At 47.9% G+C, this 22,774-nt stretch overlaps 1 long non-coding RNA gene across 4 annotated transcripts; it reads right to left on the bottom strand.

Annotated features, from left to right (window-relative positions):
* Positions 1-1,696: 1,696 nt before the first annotated feature.
* Positions 1,697-14,993, bottom strand: LOC144692745 (uncharacterized). 4 transcript variants are annotated; one of them, XR_013579377.1, is made up of 3 exons: positions 14,851-14,993; positions 12,225-12,508; positions 1,697-2,474 (listed from the first exon to the last, which is right to left on the bottom strand). It is a non-coding gene; the product is annotated as an uncharacterized LOC144692745 (long non-coding RNA). The 4 variants fall into 4 exon arrangements; XR_013579376.1 differs by having other exon boundaries at positions 1,698-2,397; XR_013579375.1 differs by lacking the exon at positions 1,697-2,474 and adding an exon at positions 4,163-4,239.
* Between the last annotated feature and the right edge of the window lie 7,781 nt (positions 14,994-22,774).

Below are 22,774 nucleotides of genomic sequence, written 5' to 3'. Positions count from 1 at the left end.
TTTTCACTCTAGAGCCTTTGTTCTTCAATGGTCTGTACATAGTGGGTGTTTCCCACCTTTCCGCGGGGTCTGACTTTTTTGCGCCTTTTGTTGCCAGTCCTTCCACCCTACAAGATGGACGGCGTCATTTTTTGTATCTTTTATTGCCTCTAAGTCTCTAACAGCGCTCTCCATGGCTGTTGCCAATTCTAATGCCTTACTGAAGTCTAGATTAGTTTCAGATAGCAATTGCTTTTGAATAGCATCGTCCCCAATTCTGCATATCAATCGATCTCTCAACATGTCATTAACTAAAGTTCCAAACTCACAATATTCTGTTAATTTCTTTAAATCAGTTACATAGCCAGCGATTGTCTCTCCTGGAAGCCTATTCTTCAAATTGAATTTAAAACGCTGCATAGTGACTGAGGGCTTTGGCTTCAGGTGGTTTTTTACAATATTTACTGACTCGTCAAAAGTCTTCGCATTGGGGATGTTAGGTGACATGAGGCTGCGGATCAGCTCATACATTTTGTTCCAGCATGTGGACAAAATAATTGCCCTCTTTCTGTCCTCCCCCACAATGTCGTAAGGGGTAAAGAGGGACGCTAGGCATTTGATGTAACGAGACCAGTCATTGGAAGCAGGGTCGAATGGTTCAAGACACCCAAACTGTGGCATACCCGATGACTAAGGAGACTGCGCTTTCAAACAGCTTTCAAGATAGTGGCAAAATAACCTAGCTGGCTTACCGTGGCTTTCTTGATTATCGTCAATTGACCCAGTTTATCATCGTCGCCGGTTTTATGTTTTTTTGGTTATCAAATTCGTGAACATGAGCCTTGGTATTATCACATTAGTTGCTGCTTGATACATTACAGGCAGAAAGACCGATTGACTGAACAAACACTGGTGGTTTATTGGAACTAAGAACACATTTTGTGCTTCTTCAATCACCTCCAGCCCTAGACTTACAGTTACCAAAGTAGCCCGCGCTGTAGAGCGATTGGTCAATAGAGTCTCATGGTCAATCAACTGCATTCTCTTAAAGGTACATAGCACTCCACCTTACCACAGTTGGCCTCCTCCCTTTGGGCCAGAATGCTGGGTCATCCTATGCCAGATTTCCAACAGCAGCATCACAAGTGAAAAGTAGATTTGGGAGCTTAGTGTCACAAAGAACCACCCGGTTGTAGTCAGCCAAGTTGTTTGAGGCACAAAGTGGTCCTTCCAGCTGCTGCAACCAATTTAACATGGCTACAGCAGTGGATTTCCACCCCTCACCCCACCCACCCCCACCACCAGAGGGAGGCTCCCATTTGAAGGCACAAATAGCACTGCAAGCCTATTCTGAATAACCAGTTAGGGCCTACTGAGGAAGATCTGTCAAAATTATGGCAGAATCACAACAGCAGGTGGTAGTGCAGTAAACCAGCTGTGGAGGAAACTAAGACTTATCCTTTTAAGCAGATGGTGCATTCAGATTCAGTTGGGGAACGGGAGAAGGAGGATTCTGACATTTTGAATAGCATGATTCAATTAAAGGTATCATAATGCAAAGTAAACTGACTGCAGCTAAAACCTGTCAGTTTTAAATTCTTGAAATTTGCAGTTTCCATACAATCCTTCCAAGATTCAAAGTGGAAACAAGTGAATGCTCAGAAATGAGATCAGAGATCTGCTGTCTCTACTGATGGTTATTTTAATTTCTTTCATCTAAATGTATTTCACAGATAGTGTTTTTCTTAATGATACAGACAGATTACATAAAGAAGAGAAAGTTCTGGATCATCCCAGTTATTGATTTTATTTAAAAAGCAGCTCCTTTGATAGCTCAGTGGTTCATTGATTTGCCACTGAGTTCTTAAATTGCTCAGGAATGCTCAGTGTCCAGCTTTGCACATGAAAAATGGCCAAAAATGGGAGTGATAACAAAGGGCTTTCAGCACCCATATGTTCCAATCTGAATCAGCATTCACAGAAAAGGCATGGAGAAAATGGAGAGAATTGGTAGGACAAAATGCTAAAGATAGGCCCTCTGGGGAAAATGAGCGATTTCAGAGATATAATTCAATTATTATATTATTATACCAATGTTCAAAGGAGATATAATTCAATCGGTATTTTTTTACACAAGGGACAGGCATGCATTAAAATCTGTTAAAGCAGTTGGATTGTCATGGGAAAGGTGTGCTTCTTCAGTAGAAAGTCTTGTCAAAGAACTGTTGAATACGGGTTCAGAGCCTGGGGAGTGTTTTATCACAGTTTTGTGGGATGTTGACGTTGCTGGCAAGGCCTGCATTTGTTGTCCGTCTCTAACGTGTCAAGCTTCAAGTACTTGATGAACAGGGTGAGATCCTTGGGAATTGGACAGCCTGGTCCCTCCTAAATATTGGCCAGCCACTTCCAATGTTGATTCTGGAACAGTAATGCAATTATCTTGAGGACTGTGTAAACTCTGCACATCCATCAGGATAAGTCACCTTAGAGGAGGCCTTAAATTTAAAAAAATTCAATAGCAGGCAATTGGTTCAATGCATGGAAATAATGTTTACTTAATATTAGGCTTTACAAAATCTGTCTTGTGCATACATGTGTTTTATATTATTTGGTTTTAGTAATGTAATGGACTGGTTTCCTCTTTGGCAGTGATGGATAGGAAAGTCTTATAGTAACTAAGTTGCTGTTTGGGATGAGGAGAACATTGCAAGCGATATGGTTCCATTTATAATGCAATTATTTTGTTGCTGCGGCGAACGTTCAGGTCTAGGTGGGTGAGATGAATGTGGGTGTAGTTCTTGAGGACTACACATGCAAGGAGGTTAAGAATATGAGATTATAAGAAAATATGAATAAAATTGGCCGTCATGACCTCTGCACTTATTTTAAAGTTGTAAGACTAGTGACCATCAAATGCAGGGTGTTGTGGAATTGGAAATGTAGCATGCCCTTTCCCCGCATCTAAACTGTCCGTGGGATTTTGGCTTTCTTTATCACCTCCACGCAGAGAATGAGTGTGCATGTCATTCCGCTTGTTAAAGTGATTGAACAATTAAAGACAGATGAAGGTAAGGCTTATTACCAGCAGGCATAAGTTTTTCAAGATTCCAGTGGAAAATTGTTTTATGGAAAACTTAATTAAGCCTGCTTTTCGTAAATTGAAGTCAACAGAAAAGCATCTGGGAAAATGCAGACAGGATGATAATTTAGGCATGTGAAAAATGAGTTCTAGAAGGAACACTGTCAGTGGTAATACGACATAAACAAAATATCACCAGGAAGCAATCACAAAACTCCTATTGTGCTCTCCTGAGGTTCAATTAGTATAAAATGAGAGAGTTAAACAATCCACACAGCTCTTTGCTGTCTCCTCACTGTCGTGCTTCTGCAGCAACTGCCTTTACTGCATCTGATGCTAGTTAAAAAGAATCTGTGAGGAGTATTTCCTGTGGTTTTTACTATGAATACTTGGGTTTATCACTATTGACGGTCTCTTTCATCCTGACGAAACCCCTTTCTGACGTGACCCTTTTTGACCCATTCTAAACATGCAAGATTTCACAATCTGGGAGATGAAATTAGTTTACATATTAGACACAATAAGCAGATAGTATCGGATGGTTTCCTCAGTTAAGATCACGTGAGGGTCTCCAGAAAGCAGAGCCCATATTCATGTTATTCTTTATGAGCTTGCGTTGAAATGTGTTTTTTATTGCTGTTGTGTGCAAGGGGGCCAGAAACCTCCTCTGTCACGAAAGGGATAAGGACTACCGCAGGCTGTGGTTAATACAAAGTATGCAGTTTCAGAGAGACACCAATGTTAATGCATAGTTGTGCCATCAATCAGTTTATGCAGAGTGAAGCAGTCAAATAGTGACATTCAAATCAGTCATAAAAGTTATCAAATTATCTTGCTGCTTGCTTAAGGGGGAAAAAAATTAAAGACCTCAGGGAAAATCCTCTTATGTGGCTTATCAAAGAGATTTCTTGAGGTAACTATGTGGTGATAGTAGATATTATTGCTATATTGTAATTAAGGTATCATTCCAATTCAAAGATGGCAATTTACTGCTCTATGGTAACTTAATATAAACTCTGGTTGATTTTTCCTCTCCGACTACAAGCATCATGACTTTTGAAGTCAGCTATCTCAGCAAAGACCACGGACTGTACCAGGGACTTATGTGGTCTGCATGATTCGGTACCACATTCACTGGTGCACCTGTCCATTAAGCCTTATGGGGAGAGGTCAAACCTGATCTTTTAGAAACAATGTGGCAGAGTTAGCATTTGGCAGTAAAGGTGAGAATGAGGCATGTAATCAACTAACCAGAAACTTAATACTTGGAATGGGTGTGTAGAACTGCAGTTAAAATGGCAAATGGATTTACATGGATATGTAAAGCTGTGCATTTACAAAAAATTAAACATGTTTCTGAGAATGAAAGATGCTTATGATAAACACATAGATTCTGAGATGATGCTGTTTACTGTCATTGATTTTTAATTTTTACTTTCATATCTTCATAAACAATTCACCCATCCATAAAAAGCATTGATATTTCTAGATATAATACCATAATTGTACCATATGATGCACAGGAATATGACTCAAAGAATAGGTAAGTAGGTAATTAGCCATAGTCCACAAGGGGCAGTAGGCACTTCTCTCTATTAGAGGCAATTGGTTATATAGCTTAAGGTGCAACACTCCACACCAAGCATGGGGCAGGCAAGGAGGCAGGTCCTAAGTCTGCCAAAGCCAGAATAGAAATTGAACCTGTACTTTTGGTGTTATTCTGAACCACATGCTAGTCATCTAGCCAAATGAGCCAGTCCACACCCACAAGAAGAATAGTAACCTTAAATCTGTGTCTACTATGGAACTATTGGCTAAAGATCTGAAATGGAGAGAAAGTGCAAGAATCAGAGAGAGATATAGAAAGAATGTACATTAATAATGTGAACATTGCTAAATTGGTACCAACAGCCTCAAAATCAGGTCAGTAGGCAGACTGGGCGGAATTTTCCGTGTCCGCTGGTGTCGGGCACGTTTGGTGGTATGAGCGGACAATATGGTGAGAAGGTCAAAAATCAGTTTCACAACGTCGGGAAACCAGTTTGCAATCGTCCGCTCAGCCCGTCGATGGCGGGCCACGTTTCCTGCCATCAGACATCAGGAGCCTCATTGTAGTACATCAGCATATAATTATAAGGCTAGCCCACCGGACTCATTCCCACTCCCTCACTCCCACCATCCCCGCTGGATCGTCTGCCCACGTCGGCGTGATTGCACATCAACGTGTTTCACAACAGCATATAGAAGGCATGTGCTTGGCGGGCTGCATTTTGAGGGGACCTCGGAGGTGAGTCACAGTAATGTTGTGGAGCACTCGCGAGGGACGCCTATCGGACTTCAAGGCTGAGGCACGTTGGAGGGGGTGTAAAGGCTGCCCTGCGGTTGAAGGTAGCGCACAAGCATGTGCGGGGAGCGGGGGGCATGGGCGAGAGAAGTGGCCACACATTAGGGACATCTTGTATAAAGTGACCATTCCTCTGCAGCTGAGACAGTTCAGGCGCAGCCTCATTGATATGATTGAAGTGGGGTCTCTAGCTTCTCTGCCCACTCAAGCAATACAGAGGCCTGAAAGTGCCACCAAGTGCTCCAGAGCTTTTCACCCCTCGGGCGCAGACGGCAAACTAATGAGCATTTTAGTGGACTGCAGAACAGTTGGACGACTGGGCACATTGTACAATCTCCTTGCTAAAGCTGGCCATGAAGCAGTCGCTGATGGAGGCACTCACAGCCCCTTGCAATGTCATCATCCCAGTTTGGACCAGTCTCTCCCATGGTTCAAGCTAATAGCGCAGCCTTGCAGCACAGGTTAGGAGAATGCCTGCGCCTGAGCTGAGAGCACAGCAAGCAGTCCAATGGGCAAAGCTGCCGCCAATTGGTCAGGTGGAGTGGGCGGAGGAAAGTGGGGTTTCTGGCAGCCATGCAGCGCACTAATCTTTGGCCATTCAAGCTGTAACCAGCACTCTCTGGGATGCGTTAAGGGTCCTTCAGACTTAACCAAGACAGGTTCTTAGTACACCCATGCTAACCCACACGTCTCGCTTTTTCGTCCTGCAGGAGGAGTACACCAGGATCATGGAGCCTAGTGAACTAGCTGCGTGCCTTGTGGTGCACAGACAGGAAAGATGATGGAGAAGAGAGTGACTGAGGAGCTGGCTGGGCAGAAGGAGGAGCAGCACCCTCTGGAAGAAGGGACGGCTGGGGCTCCCGCACATGCCGCCAAAGAGCCACAGCAAGTTGTTGTTGGTCAGTGCCTTGCTAGACCCAGGGTCTATAGATGCTGCCTTTCATTCCTGCAGATGACCGAGAAGCAGTGTCACCGAAGACTGTGCAAGTCTGGGAACTGGTCAGTCACATCTGCCAGCTGCTGCAGGATTTGGCACCACAGGGACATGGAGGGCATCCACTGCCAGTGGCCCTGAAAGTGACCGCAGTGCTCAATTTCTATGCCAGTGGCTCCTTTCAGGGCTCCACAGGTGACCTCTGTGGAATAGCACAAGCCTCCACCCACAAATGCATTCAGGAGGTCACAGACGCCATCTTCACGAGGGCACACAACTTTGTGCATTTCACCCGGGACCAGGAGAGCCAGGATGCAAGAGTGATTGGATTTGCCCAGATCTCGGGTTTCCCACAGGTACAGGGTGCAATTGACTGCTGTCATGTGGCGCTCAGATCTCCGTCGCAACACACAGTCAACTATGTCAATCACAAAGGATTCTATTTACTGAACGTGCAGCTGGTGTGCGACCATCAGAAACGCATCCTGCAGGTGTGCGCATGGTTCCCAGGGAGTGTACATGACTCCTACACTCTCAGTCGGTCTCAGGTCCCTGATGTCTTCAATGGTCCACAGAGGCTGCAGCGATGGCTCTTCGGGGACAAGGGCTACCCACAGAGGACGTGGCTGATGACACCCGTGTAGCAGCCTCAGACTGCAGCACAGCGAAGGTATAACGAGGCTCATGCTGCAAGTCGCAACTTGGTGGAGCAAACAATCGGGATGCTGAAAATGAGGTTCCGGTGCCTGGACCGATCTGGTGGAGGCCTGCAATACAGTCCGCAGAGGGTATCATGCATTGTCATCGTCTGCTGCACCCTTTACAGCCTGGTGCTGCAACGGGGAGAGGAGCTGGCTGAGGGGAAGATGCAGGGGCTGGAGGTCTCCTTCGATGAGGAGGACGTCGGCGGTGATGAGGGTGAGGAGGTCCTCAAAGGTGACAGTGATGGCGATGAGTCCCTCGCACTGGCCAGATGAGGCAGGCGTGCTCAGGAGGCCCTCATAGCCGCTAGATTTGTGAAGGATGATGACAACATGCTGTGAGGAGACACCATAAGATCCTCACATTGTATCTATGAACATTTAACTCCAGTCTGGCTTATAGCAGCGCACATACCCTCTGTGATAATGCTCCTATTATGGAGACACAGTGGAAGCCCTAATGGTCGTTCGATTGCAAGAGGATGATGACAACATGCAGTGAGAACACTTCATAGATCTTCACAAAGCCTCTGAGAATGCCTGACTCCTGCCTGGCCGAGGGCAGCTCGCTTGTGCTCTGTGATCAGGGTCATAACATAGAGACGCAGCCATGAAACTTTAAAAGCATCTGATTCTTTGTCTGCCCTCAGCACCTGAGCCTATCAGGAGCACAGCAACACTGGTCACAGATGCTGAAGAGATAGGGGCCAGCCCCACCTTAAAGGTGCTGAGAGCACACAAAGAATAATGGAACTCTGTGACACCTACCAAAGACATTCTGGCAGCAATGACAAGCACTGCCAAGGTGCAGGCATCAGTAATGTGTCCAGGGAGTGCGAGGCTGGACCATCACCTTGGTCTGAAGGCTGCACAAAGCAAAGGGACTGAGACACCTGCCTTTATCTTGTGCAGAAAGGTTTCACATCTGAGTGACACGAACACTGCTCACCAGAACAAGGAGCCAGAGGCAAGGAGACATTCTTTGGAGTTTATTGACAATAGTCAACATTATCTACAAGTGGTTAACACCCATGTCCAGGCAGTGCAACTACAGCTTCTCAACTTTCTCAACCTGCCGCTACACCTTGGTGCTCTCCGGGCATCCACAGAAGAGGTGGAGGCAGCCTGCTGATTGCTACGCCCTGTCTGTGATGATCTTCATGGGTGTCCTCTAGAGGGCCGAGACCTGGAAGGCCCCGGCCTGCTTTCCGGGCCCTGCTGAGTGGCAGTGGCACCCGCCTCGAGCTGTGAAGCTGGAACTGCAGAGATCACAGGAAGAGGGGATTCAGTTCAGCTGGACATTCCAGGAGTCACCTGAGGTGTCACCTGGGGTGTGCACCAGCTGATCCACCTCCCTATGGATGCCCAAGGGCCCCTGGTTGACACCTTGAGGAGAAAGGGTAGCTGGAGAGTGATCAAACTCTCCCGCACCCCTCTCACGTGCACACTGTTGGAGGCCAACTATGGCAACATCCAGTGATGGAGTTGAGCCCGCACAGCCGTGCAGGAGTGACGTTCTGGACCTAGGTCTCCATGGCAGCCGCCATCCTAACAGTGCTGACCTGAAGTGCATTGGCATGCCAGCGCTATCACATCAGCCTGAAGGCAGACCGACTCCTCCATCGTGCCTTGCAATCTGAGGAGTGCAGGGGACATCCCTTCCTGATGTTCCCGAGCTTGCCTTTGCAGCTCCAGCAACAGTGACATGACCGAGTCCAAAGGCTCGTCATCTGACTTGGACTCAGCAAATTTCTGGCCTTCGGCTGAGTGCCGGACACCTAGGAAGTCCCTGCCACCGCCTGCTGTGGATCAGAAATGCGACGTGCTCACCAGGTTGTGACCCTGAGGCTACTCTAAAGCTAAGTTGCACCGAGATGAGTGTCACTGCCCTGGTGGAGAGTGTGGGTAAGCGCTGAGACGGAGTTTCAAGGACGGTGCCTTCAGATTCCTCTTCTGAGGTTTCCTCGGGGCTTGATTGGAGGCCCTGGGTCATGGACTCCATCGGCTGTTTGGCAGACGTGCCTGTGAAAACAAGGAGAGATAATTAGTGCATGGCAGTTGCCTGTGAAACAGGACACATCACTCACAGCATGGTTGTCCGATGGATGTTACACTGCTAGGCCCTCACTTGGTAGAACACCACCGAGCTCACTGTCAGCACAGGAATGGTCCAGATCCTCGCCGGCCAGCTGGATGGCTCTGTTTTCAAAGTCCGTGAGGATTTCAGGCATTCCTCCAGCATTCTGCGACCTCTCCCTCTTGCTGTGTACCAGTGTATCCTGCATGAATAGAGATGGAGAGAAAGTAAGCAGGACATCTGCCAGGCATCCAGGAAGTGTGTGTGTGTGAGAGAGTGAATGTTGATGTCCCTTGAACTGGCAGCGAGTGAGGGCCCTGTGGATGTGTGATTGGTTTGTGAGTGTGTGAGTTGAGAGTGATGAGAAGAGTGACTTACCCTGGGGGAATGGAGGAGATCATTCATCCTCTTGCAGCATTTGGTGGCTGTCCTCTTTTGCAGGGCATTGGTGCTGACCAGTGCTGCCAGTGCCTCTCAAGCCGGATTAATGAGGTTGCTGCCCATCCTGCGGCCAGAGGGGTGGGGGTGGGGTGGGTAAAGGACATCACAGCGGGCCTCCACTGCGTCCAAAATGCGCTTGCGGGATGCGTCGGTGAACCTGGGGGCTGCAGTCCTCTTGCCTTTCGGGGCCATGTCTTCTGTGCGACTGTCCAGGGCTGGAAGCACTGAGAGGCGTGCGTGCAGCTGCACTTTACATATGGTGCCCGGCGTGATGAAGCGGCGAAGTGATGGCGTGGCGGGCGAATGAGAGCCCATCCACCATAGAAACGGCGTTTTTCTGGGGAATGCATAATTAATGCAGTGGGTTTGGGACAATAAGGCATGAAAAGCCATCATTGTGGCCGGTGGGTACTGCACTTAGTACAAATTCTGGGACAATTCCGCCCACTGTCTTGTTAACACTGATGTTTTGCTGACTGCCATTGTTTTTTGACAGGGGCCTGCTGCTGGATGGTTGTCGTGCCTGCCTGTTTCTGGTGCTGCGCCCCATAGAGTCCTATGACCTTTATAAGGGCCTGATTGCTAATTTCAGATAGAGTTTGTTGCAGTAGCACGTCAGTCACAATGACCAGGAGTAGGAATCTCCACCCACCCGCCTCCTAACCCCAACTGTGCCTCTGGGAATCAAGGTATTGAAATGATTGGAAAGACTGCATTATGCCAGCAACACACTGTGCAGCAAGACTGGGTCCTATTAGCTGACTATATGGTGCTGTACAGCTAATTTCCTGTTTCCAATTATGTGTAGCGTGCAGGCTTCAGTAGAGTTAATGGGCACAGGGAGCTGTGGTGCAGCCAGAATCACACAGGGTGTCATTTGTGACTTTGATAAGAGCTGTTTTGACACTGTGGCAGGTATTCAAGCAAGGAATTCCAGGAAAAATAGATGATTTTGGAGGTGCCCAATGTGTTTAAGGACTTTGGAGAGAAAGGGGAGGTTGGAGATGGGATGTAAGTCTGCAAGGGCAGAGGAGTCAAGGATTGCACTTTTGAGGACAGGGATGATGACCAACATCATCGCTAATTCTTTTTGTTGTGTGTGACATATTCATTTAAGTATGTATGACCTTTAGTTTTATTGTGCAGCTGCACACACACACACACACACACACAAACACGGTAACTTAAAGAGGCCAACATACGCTTGGCCTGTGTCGGAAATTCTGAGTTGCAGCATAGCTACACGGCTTAGAGAAGGAGGCAGTACCTGAAGAGAGAGAACTGCTAACAATATCAGCTCACATGGGAGCCCGGAAGGGAAATTGGATGGTCAGCAGTTTAGTGGGAATAGGGTCAAGGGAGCTGGAAGAAGGACTCGTGCACGAAATGAGCTTGGAAAGGGGGTGCGGGGAGATTGGAGAGGAACCAGAGAAAGATGCAGAAATTTGATTTGGTGACCCAGGGGAAGGGAGCAAACTGGCAGAGGCAGTTATTTAGAAAGATCTTAATCTTATTGATGAAGATGCCCATGAGTTCCTCAGACACAAACATAGCAAAGCACTCCAGTACCCACAGCAATGTTCACATCCCCCACCTCCCTTCCAGACAATGTTCAACCCATCTCGACAGCCTGACAATGTTCACCCCCTCTTGGAAAATACTTATTCCCCCCAACTCCCTGACTGCCCCCGCCCAACAACCTGACAATGTTTGTCTCCTCTGGATAGTGGCCACAACTCCCTCTGGATAGTGCTCACCCTCCCCTCCGGACAGTGTCCACAACCCCCTCTGGACAGTACTCACCCTCCCCTCAGGACTGTGCTCACCCCCTATCCCTCTCTGGACAGTGTTCATCCCCTATCCCTCTCTGGATAGTGTTCATCCCCTACTCCTCTCCAGACAGTGTTCACCCCCTGCCCCTCTCCGGACAGTGTTCACCTCTTACCCCATTCCAAACAGTGCTCACTCCCTACACTTCCCAGGACAGTGCTTACCCCCTACCACTATCTGGACAATGCTCACCCCCTATCCCTCTCTGACCAGTGCTCACTCCCTCTTCCTCTGGACAATGCTCACCCCCTACCCCTCTCTGACCAGTGCTTACTCCCTCTTCCTCTGGACAATGCTCACCCCCTACCCCTCACTGAGCAATGCTCACTCCCTCTTCCTCTGGACAGTGCTCACTCCCTTCCTCTCGCCTTGAATCCCTGGATCATGTCTGGCTGATGTCAGAGGAGTTCGTATTTTCGTGGAGTTGAGGTGGTGGGGGGGGAGGGTTCAGCATTTTCGGGGGGGTGAGAGAGGCTGCACGCCATCAAGGGGTGAGGGAGGGGGGGTGAACATTGTTGAGGGGTGAGGAGAGGGTGAAAACTGTCAGTGGTGAGGGAGGGAGGAGAACACTATCAGGCAGTGAGGGGGTTGTTAGTACTATGACGGTGAGGCTAAGCAGTTTTGGAGGAAACTTAAATCCATGAGTTTTTCCCTCAGTCTCGGCATGTTCATTCAAAGATTACTAAACAAAGAATTGCAAGCAATTTGATTGAGAAGTGTTGGCCACGAGTTAATAATAATTGTAGATACTGTTTCTGAAAATCATAATTTTTGCTGTGAAAGAGAGCTGGAAATAACGTAATTAATACAAGCTATGGGACATTTAAACAAATACTTACAGTTTGTGGCAGTGAGTGAAGTGAGAATGGGGCATGGCTTGTCTTCCGCGACAATCCTGGCCTATGAGGAAATGGTGGATGGTGGTAGGCTCTGCATTTCTGAAGGCGCGGAATCGGAAGTCTGGGCCAGAAATGTGGAGCTTGGTCATAGCACAGCAAGTGATTAGCTCTCCTCGGAAAATTTGGGCCGATTGCAAAGTTTCCTTGCAATCCAACTGGTCTGTTTTGAATGTGCGTGTCTTTAATTATTTTTAACGTGAAGTCATTCAGTCGGTGTTCCAGATCTGTCAGGTTACAATTAATCTTTGCTGGTTTACATTTGTAATGGAATAACCAAGATGCTTTCGGTCCTAGTCACAAACTGTTGAGAGTGTCTACCTACGTATAAATGGAACTGCCGATGTACCCTTTGAATGAATAAATTAGGCCTTGTCGGGCCTCCAGTGCCATTTTGTTTAAAGTTAATTGCACAAGCATGAAAACAGCATTATAGCCAGGAAAATAACAATTACCATTGATTTTTACGGAGGTGGAGTGATGATAATTAACCTCTCACTTTAACGGCAGAGCTACATAAATGTCCTCGGAAAACAAGGAGTGGCATAAATAATGGCATAAATCGTTTACTCCATAATGCCTTCTTTTTTGCACAGTTCAAGGGTCCCTATATTATAGATACCATTGAAATGATGCAAGCACCCAGAAAAAGTGGGGCCTTTCTTTACATTTATGAGATGCAACCTTAAACACAGCGATTCCATATCTCATCCCTCCCCTGAAGGCGTGACAATCCCAACTAGCTCTGTCTCCTTCTTGCAATCAGGTCATTGATATCAAATATTCCTGTTATCTAAACGGATTTAGCAGCAGAAATACATTAGACCAGGCTTGTCCAACTGGAGGCCCCTCCATGTGGTCTGCATAGCCACTGTTCAAAAGCCAGTAAGACTGGCCTGTAAGTTCAAAATGCAGAAAAGTGAAGGAAATTTCAAGATTTTGCAAGGGGCTGCACTTCCAATCACAGGCTGTTCCTTTCCCGTGTTTGTTTCTGATAGGCTCACTACTGAGCCTATCAGCAGCAAATGAGGTAGAGAAACAGTCTCTGATTGGAGGAGCAGTGAACACCGGGAGCAGTGAGTGTGTTGAAGGCTGTTGGGCTCAAGGGAAGTGAAGATGGGAGTGAAGCTGGAGTCTGGGGAGACAAGGCATAGTGGTGCTGGAGCCTGGGGAGACAAGGTATGGCAGATCTGGAGCCCGGGGAGACAAGGTATGGCGGTGCTGGAGCCTGGGGAGACAAGGTATGGTGGTGCTGGAGCCTGGGGAGACAAGGTATGATGGTGCTGGAGCCTGGGGAGACGAGGTATGGCGGTGCTGAAGTCTGGGGAGACAAGGTATGTTGGGACTGGAGCCTGGGGAGATGAGGTATGGTGGTGCTGGAGCCTGGGGAGACAAGGTACGGCGGAGCTGGAGCCTGGGGAGACGAGGTACGGCGGAGCTGGAGCCTGGGGAGACAAGGTACGGCGGTGCTGAAGTCTGGGGAGACAAGGTATGGCGGTGCTGAAGTCTGGGGAGACAAGGTATGGCGGTGCTGAAGTCTGGGGAGACAAGGTACAGCGGTGCTGAAGTCTGGGGAGACAAGGTATGGCAGTGCTGAAGTCTGGGGAGACAAGGTATGGCAGTGCTGAAGTCTGGGGAGACAAGGTATGGTGGTGCTGAAGTCTGGGGAGACAAGGTATGGCTGTGCTGAAGTCTTGGGAGACAAGGTATGGCTGTGCTGAAGTCTTGGGAGACAAGGTATGGCTGTGCTGAAGTCTTGGGAGACAAGGTATGGCGGTGCTGAAGTCTGGGGAGATAAGGTATGGCAGTGCTGAAGTCTGGGGAGACAAGGTATGGTGGGACTGGAGCCCAGGGAGGGGCAAATTTTGGCGGGCACCGGAGAGAGCAAAGTTTTAGCGGGCCTCAGGGGAGCAAAGTTTTGGCACACCCTGAGTGGGGTGAAGTGGCAGCAAGACCTGGGCAGGGCAGAGTGGTGGCTGGCTCTGGGCGGGGCGATGTGATGGTGGGCCCTAGGCGGGGTGATGTGGTGGTGGGCCCTGGGCGGGGTGATGTGGTTGTGGGCCCTGGGCGGGGTAATGTGGTGATGGGCCCTGGGCAGGGTGATGTGGTGGTGGGCCCTGGGCGAGGTGATGTGGTGGTGGGCCCTGGGCAGGGTGATGTGGTGGTGGGCCCTGGGCAGGGCAGAGTGGCGGCTGGCTCTGGGCGCGGTGAAGTGGTGGTGGGCCCTAGGCGGGGTGATGTGGTGGTGGGCCCTGGGCAGGGTGATGTAGTGGTGGGCCCTGGGTGGGGTGAAGTGGTGGTGGGCCCTGGGTGGGGTGAAGTGGTGGTGGGCCCTGGGCAGGGTGATGTGGTGGTGGGCCCTGGGTGGGGTGATGTGATGGTGGGCCCTAGGTGGGGTGATGTGGTGGTGGGCCCTGGGCAGGGTGATGTGGTGGTGGGCCCTGGGCAGGGTGATGTGGTGGTGGGCCCTGGGTGGGGTGATGTGGCGGTGGGCCCTAGGTGGGGTGATGTGGTGGTGGGCCCTAGGCGGGGTGATATGGTGGTGGGCCCTGGGCACCAAGATACTCACAATCGCTGGGCGAGGGACAACACCGGACTCGATCCCATCCTCATCACTAGTTTGTTATGGACTTGATTTTCCAGACAGGCTTCTCATTAGAAACATCAAACTTTATTTACAGGCTGCAGCAGCAGTTACATGCTTCCATCAAGCTCCACAACTAGAAGAAGAACTTGCACTCTCAGGTTCCCAGTGCTTAGAGCTGACTTGTTCACACTAACACATGATACTATACAACACAATAAGTCTTAAAGCTACAATCATTACATTCCTTAAAGCTACAATTACTAGAGTATAAAACAGACAATATGCATTTGGGAGCCAGTTCAGATTTCCATCCGAATACATCAGACGCCTTGAAAATCTTCAATACTCAAAGTTTCGGTGGTTGATATTTGAAATCCATAAATAGAAACTATTATCCAGGGGTCTTCTGACTTTTGGTGCTGTATTTTCAAGTATTTCTCCAAAGGGTCATTCACATAATTAAACTTGATGATGCAGTTTGCTGATTCTTCTTGGTGGTGACACGGGCCTGTGCAGCAACTGGTCCTAGGCTGCAGAAGTGACAGATAATCTGAATCACAACACAAATTTATTGCTGTTGATTTATGCACAGATCGGGAGTGGAGAAGCAGGTGCTATTGTGAAAGATTTGGGCATGAGAAATAGAGACACCTCACTACCTCCTTCACTGAAATGTGAGGTTTATAAGCACATTTGCCTGTGCTCTAAAAGACAAGACTGATCATAATGCTACCTGTGTTATATCTAGTGACTTTGAGGAATTACTCCTGGGACTCAAGATTTGAGAAGTTTGTTTGATTTAATTTGCAACATTTTTGCCTGAGTCAGCAGGGTTCTAGTTCAAACCCTACTGTTGGTTTGGCCACATAATCTGGGCTATCAGGACTGTAGTACTCAGGGAATGCTGCATTGTTGGAAGCGCTGTCCTTTTGATGAGATATAAATAGTGCCATGGGATCCATTACATCAAACTAAAACAGCAACTCTGGTACTATTTAAAGGGAGCAGTATGTTCTGGCCAACATTCCTTTCTCAACCAGCTCCACAAAAAAAAATCTAATTGTTGCTGGTTATGCAATATAGCTGTACTTGCTTAAATAACATTTTCATTCACTTGATTAATATCAAGGACAAGAGGCTATAATAATGGAGAAAGCTTTCCACTGGAACAGAAAAGATTAAAAGGATGTAAAAGAGATTTTTTAAATTATGAAAAGTGAAGAGGTTAAACACTGGAGATTTGCTCCCAATAGTTGGCAACTTGGTAACGAGTTGTGAGGATTATTTCTGAAAGAATGCAGGGTAAAATTAGGGTTTATTTTGTTTACTCAGAAGGTTATTAGCTTATGTAATGCTTTAGTACAAGTGGCTATGAAGAAAGAGAGATTTAAATGGAAATTGGATAGGTATCTGAAAAGGAAGAATATAAGAAGGGCATGAGAAAAGACTGGAAAGTAGGATTACATTATGCAGCTTCAATTGAAGAGCTACCACTGGCACATGCAAGATGGACCAAATGGCCTCCTTTTGCATTGTGAGTTCTATGTCCTAGAGCAGAGGCTACACTTCAAAAATAATTTAATTGGAAGTGCTTTGTAGTGTCCTACCATGTAATAGTGGCCATTTAAATGCAAGTTCTTTCCTTCTCTCTCTCTCTCTCTTAACAGTGAGTCTGGTTTTCTGGTTTCATACAGTTGCCAGGCATAATTCACACGTTCAGCTTGCAGACTGGTACAAACCACAAAGCATAATGTCAACTCTTCTCCCTACATCAGCACAAAGTAAAGTTGTTCAACAAAATTTTTTAACTGACAACACATGATATATATTTTTAAAATCTCAACTTTTTTCTCCCCTTTCAGTTTAGGCTGGAGTCATGGATTGAGTGCGATCACTAGCAGAACAAAAGGAAAAATTGGAAGACAATTTTGCACACTGAGGATTTGTAGAACATGAAGGCATAAAAATTGGCCTGCGCCAATTTTTGGGCACAGGAATCATGGTTCGCCACCCATCTGCACTTGATTCTGTTGAGGCAGGCAGCATAAGAACTTCGTGATGCCTCCTCATTTGTTTGATAGGAATGTGCAGCCAAATGTGACCTGTGTTATTCACTGGCATGCTTAACAGGACACTTAATAGCGTGCAGAACTGGCATGTGTTCCAGTTAGTCTCCGGCTCTTAAAGGCAATCTGTCCCTCTTAAAGAGGAGCTGCACTGACAGAATGGAAGCTGCTGCTGACTGCCATGTATTACTGCAATTGCATGTAATTGGAAATAAATCAACTGGAGCAACAGGGCAGAGAGAGGGTGCCCACGTTCACAGAAGCAGCACTGGAAGAATTAGTCATGAAGCCAACAGGAGGAGGGAGGCCATATTTCTGCATGGGGCCACGAGGCCATCAAAAAACGCCCTCCGAAGGGAATGGTAGCTGGTGGCCAGGAAGGTTATTACAAGGATTCTGGCACCAAGGACCTGTCATCAGTGCTGGAAAAGCTCAATAACCTCACGTGGGTGGTCAAGGTCAGTGACTGCATATTCACATGACATCTCCTATCCACCACACCACCAGCCTCTCAAGCTACTCAATGCATCACATCCTCATCACTCACCCAGTGGCAGACACAGAGGTCAAGACTGCCTTACATTCATGTAACCCACCTGACCCTCACAAATTCTTTGATGTCACTTTCACAAGTACCTCTTGCTGCATCCACATACCTCCAGCTAGTCAGCTATGGCAGCACATCACACCAAACACAGCATCACACAATCATTGACATTCTTTGCTCTCTCTTGCAGGACAGGGTGGTACACAATAAAAGGGAGCAGAGCTGAGCCGGTGAGGGACAAGTTCACCTGCATCTCCTGAGCCCTACAGAGGAGATGGTTGTGACAGAGCCTGATGCAACCAGCGCTGCTGAGAACTTTCAGGATGACAACATGTTCCTGCCTTGTACACCTTCTCAACTCCTACTTCACGCTTATCTGACTGTCTGATATGATAAGCAAGCTGCAGATGGTGTGACCATGAACCTCCTGTTTTCCACTCTATTCCCCTTCCCTCAGCCCAACCTTCCCCTTGATCTGGATCCTCTTGATCTGGCATTATCAGCCACCGGCTCAGACACTGGTGCTGCATGTACCTTAAAGGTTAGTATAGAGTTGGGATTAGCACATGGTGAGTTACTGGACATGAGTGACTTTCAGCCAATCCAGGGATATGTCGCTTCTTGCCATCTGAGGAGTCGGCGGCAAACACATCTCTGCCCGTACTACCAGCATGAAAATTGAGGCTGGGTGGGAAATGGCCCTTAAATGGTCAACAATTAGCCACTTAAGGGCCTCAATTGAGGCAAAGGCCGACGGCCTTGCCCAATCCAGCGTAAAATTGCAGGGAGGTCGTGGTGGGAGGTAGCCCGGTGGGAAGGCCCTCCGAGAAATTTTACAGTCAACCCCCTGCCTAGAAGCCCGCCAGAGGGACAATGTAAAATTCTGCCCAAGCGATTGGTTCAAGTGCCAAGTCACTAGACGGAAAGCTGGCAGAGTTCTGCTACAGGTGACTCAGATGAGGGCCTTGATGGGGCAGCATACAGGAGAGTACTAATAGGCATGCACACCGATATGTGGGGTGGATTTGCTGGCCTGCCCGACAGCCTCCCATCGCTGTCAAGGACCCTGGAGGAGTCCGGCTCCAAGCTGGCAAAGGATCTTGCACAGAGTTTGCCTCTCTGCAGCCTCTGCTCCATCTCCCTGTCATGCTGTAGACCCCGTAGCACTACTATTGCAGTCCCCAAATCTTTTGCAGTCTTTGTGCGGACAGGTTAGCAAATCCTCTGTTCTTTCTGTGAGTTTACAGTAACTTATATAATTATATTGCTTCACCATTGGTAGACATGCCTTCAGTTGCCTAGGCCCCAGGCTCTGAAATACCATCCCTACACCTCTCCAACTCTCTACCTCTCTTTCTTCCTTTAAAACACCCCTTCAAACCTAACTCTGCGACCAAGCTTTTGGTCATCTGGCCTAATATCTCTTTATGTGGCTCGGTGTCATACTTTGTTTGATATGCTCCTGTGAAGCACCTTGGGATGATTCATTATGTTAAAGGTGCTATATAAGTTGTTGTTGCTGGAACACTCTCTGGAAAATCCAGCAACTCACCACAACACCTCCCAAAACACCCCACAGTACTTCCAGAGACCTCGCAATAGCAGAAGCTATGCAAAATTATTTTACCTGCGAATTGAGTACCTGGCCCTTTAAATAATGGTAGTGCTGAGTCCCCATTGCAGCTGCACACCTTCGATGGCACTGTGGATCCAAATTTCATATCCACTGTTTCTGCTGGCCCTGAGTGATGGGAATCACAGTGTAGCCTTAATAGTATTAGCTTCAGATGGTGGAGTGAAGGTTTAGATCTTACTTAAGGATTTTGGGGTAGAGTAGGATAAAGAAAGATGGAAAGCACTTGCATTTATATAGCACGCTTTACATGAGCCAAATCATTTCACAGCCAATGAAGTGCTTTTGAAGTGTGGTCACTGTTGTAATATGGGAAGCACAGCAACCAATATGCACACTGGAAGCTCCCACAAATGGCAATGAAACAAACAACCAAGTAATCTGTTTTAGATTAAGAACTCCACTGCTGTTCTTTAAATAGTACCATGGGCTCTTTTACATCATCTGAGAAGGAGCCTTGCTTTGATAACTCATCCAAAAGATGGAACCCCCAGCAGTGTCTAGCTCCCTCATTACTGTCAGTGTAGATCATCTAGTCAAATCTCTGGAGTGGGATTTTAAGATTCTCATCTTTGTGTGCAAACTCAATGGCCTCATCTATCTTTGCAAGTTCCTCCATCCCTAAAACCCACAGAAAACACTATAGGTGGAATTTTCCCTGAACTGCACTAAGTATGGAGGCAGGTGTGAAAAAAGATGCTTTTCTTGCCAGCCACAAGGGTGGGTTTTTGCACCATTTTGTCTGCTTCCCGCATCATTAATTATGCGGTCACAGGAAACACGGCGTCTTGCTGGCGTTCGGCCTCTGAATTGCCTGCCACGCTCTTTGCTCACGCCATATCTAAACTGAGCTGCGCACATGGTTCTCAATGCTTGCAGCACAGGACCATTCCAGTGAAGACATGGCCCAGAAAGCCAAGAAGGGTTTAGTGACCGGTCACTGGAGTGCCTTTTGGAGGCCTCCCTTGATGTCCTCCACACCGCTCTGGCTGCAGGAGGTCCAGCAATCTCACCACTCCGGCTTGGGAGGCGGTAGCAGTGGTGGTCAGTGCCAACACTGCACAGAAGAGGTTGGCGATTCAGTGCAGAAAGAGGATAAAATGATCTCATCCGTGCTGCCAGGGTAAGGCAACCATCTCATCATTCTAAACTCTCACACTCACAAGGCCGTCACGCATTCACTGGTATCTCACTCACTGCCAGCTCAAGGTACATCACCACTCACTCTCTCACACAAACCCTCATATGTCCATCTGACCTCATCCCCTCTGGAGACTGCCTCTTCAGTCCTCACCCTCTTGAGGCCAATTGCACAGATCAACATGTGTCCCCACACGCACTCTGGGATACCCTCCTTCCCCAGTACAGCCCTCGCCCTGCAGCCTCTTTCCTTGCCTGAGGCCATTTCTCCCCCTTCCCCAAGCAAGCCCTCACCTTGCAGACGCTGAAAAGTCACCCCTGCCTTACCGCTGGTCTGGTAGGTAGAGACTCCCCTAAAAATGATGTGGTGCTGCCTATGAAGCCTGGTGCTGATGACCGTGAGTGCTGCCTGAAGCAAGGTAGGCAAACAAGCCTCCAAGTCCCGAGTGAAGTGCAGCTCGTCAGGTGCATGTCATTTATGTACCATTGTGAACATGTCGGCGTGTGAGCCCATGATCCAATGGGGGTGGGGTGGGGGGATGATTCCAGCAAGCAGGGCTTATGATGAGATTCTAAAGTATTGAAATTAGCATCCCGATGCGCGGTGGTGGGAGACATGGCTCGCCATTGACGGGTAGATGATGTGAAACCGATTTGTGCAATCTGCTGATATTTTATGGCCCAACTACTACGACGCCCACCGCAAATGGGAACGGAAAATCCCGGCTTATGTTTCTCCAACTCTAGCCTCTTATCCATTCCCCACTTCCTTCCACTCACCGCTGGTGACTGTGCCTTCAACCATCCTGCACCCTAAGCTCTGGAATTCCCTTCCAATCCTCCCCACAACTCTACCTCTCTGTCCTCCTTGAATATAACCACTCAAACTTACTTCTTCAGCCAAGCTTTTGCGCGCCTGCCCTAATGCATCCTTCTTTGGCTCCATGTCAATTTTTATCTGATAACATTCCTGTGAATTCCCTTGGGATGTTTTACCACATTAAGGATACTATACAAATGCAAGTTGTTGTTTTATTTCATGGTTATGGATTGAGTGATGGATTGAAAAGCTCTCTGTCAGGGCCTAGTTCATTATGATAACATTTTTTGTTGTTGCTTTGGGAAAGCTGTCCAGAACACTGAAAACATAAACACAAAAAACTAGATGTTTTAGCAATTCAGTATCTGCATGTGCAGTGAAAGTGGTCCCAGGGGAGATCGCCAGTAATTTGTATTTCAAAGTACTGAAAAAGGCAAGACAGAGAGAATGACAAATATGACCCACATGGGCTGAAGTGTGTATAGTTTTATAGCCTCTGTGACAATTACTAATTGTGTAACTTGGGAAGGCCATGTTTTAAATTTCCAAGCAGGATTACGTTTCATAAACTGTTAACACTCGTTAACTTTTTAAACAGAGCCAACTCAGCAGTCTATCACTCAGCCATATTATGCTAAGACAATTGTAATGCCAGGAACCCTTTGTCATCTTCTGGAGCTGGTTAAAGCTGTCAGACAGATCTGCACTGTTGGAATAAGGAAATAGGCCTAAATTTGGCACGCTGCTACAAGCCAGAAGACATAAGATATCCCTTTCATCTTTTTGCCCACTTTAGTTTATATTATTTAGCACCAAGGTTTTTTGCCAAGCCCTTTTTTTCAGATTAAAATGAAACTTTTAAAGTTATCCCTGCCCAATTTTCATTTTTAAAAATAACTTAATACCCTGAAACGAAAGAGCAAACGAATGTGTTTCTGCCGGTGTGCTACCTGGCACTGGGGCTGAATTTTACAGGGCACCGTGGTCCCTGTCCTCTCCTGGCTAAAAAGTCAGCTTGGAGGGGTTGGGTGGGGGAGCCACACACGATACCAAAGGCTGCCCTGCAGCAATTTAATGCTGGGGACAGTGTCAATTGCTTTCAAGTGAGACTTCCGCCCCTTTCTTGGGAGAAGTCCCGCCTTAGGGAGCTGGCGGCCAATCGGATGGCAGGAAGCTCTATAGTCCCAGCAGCACCAGACAGGAGGGCTAGTCATCTCTGTGATTACAGGCAGTCCCACCATGCTGGGAAGCCCAGTTAAGCCTGGGGTCAGGGGTCTCAGCAAGGGGGTGGGTTGGGGTGGGGAGGGGGGTTGGGGGCCTGGGTTCAAGATTCTGGGGGTAGGGTTAAGGGAGGGATAGACTTGAGGTGGGGGTACATCCAATGGGCTCAGGGGGCCAGCAAAGGACATCCCCCACTTTGCCTGACACCAGTCCGTGCAGCTAAAGCTGCTGGGCTTCCCACATGGCATTGCCCTCTGCCCGCTGTGGGTAAAATACCAGTGGCAATAAGGGCCCTCGATAGGCCCAAGGGCAGGCAGTACGCCCGCCGCCTATCCTGCTCCCGTGAAATTTCAGACAGTCAGGATGGGCGGGTAGGCAGCAGGATGGCCACCCGCTGGATTTTACCTGCCCCCTGCCCACTGCCCACTGGTGGGGAAGCATAAAATCCAGCCCCTAAAGTGTCTCAGCAAGTGCTCGGT

Source organism: Cetorhinus maximus, chromosome 17 (genome assembly GCF_964194155.1).
Source record: "Cetorhinus maximus chromosome 17, sCetMax3.hap1.1, whole genome shotgun sequence".
NCBI lineage: Eukaryota > Metazoa > Chordata > Chondrichthyes > Lamniformes > Cetorhinidae > Cetorhinus > Cetorhinus maximus.
This window is presented reverse-complemented; position numbering and strand designations above follow the sequence as displayed.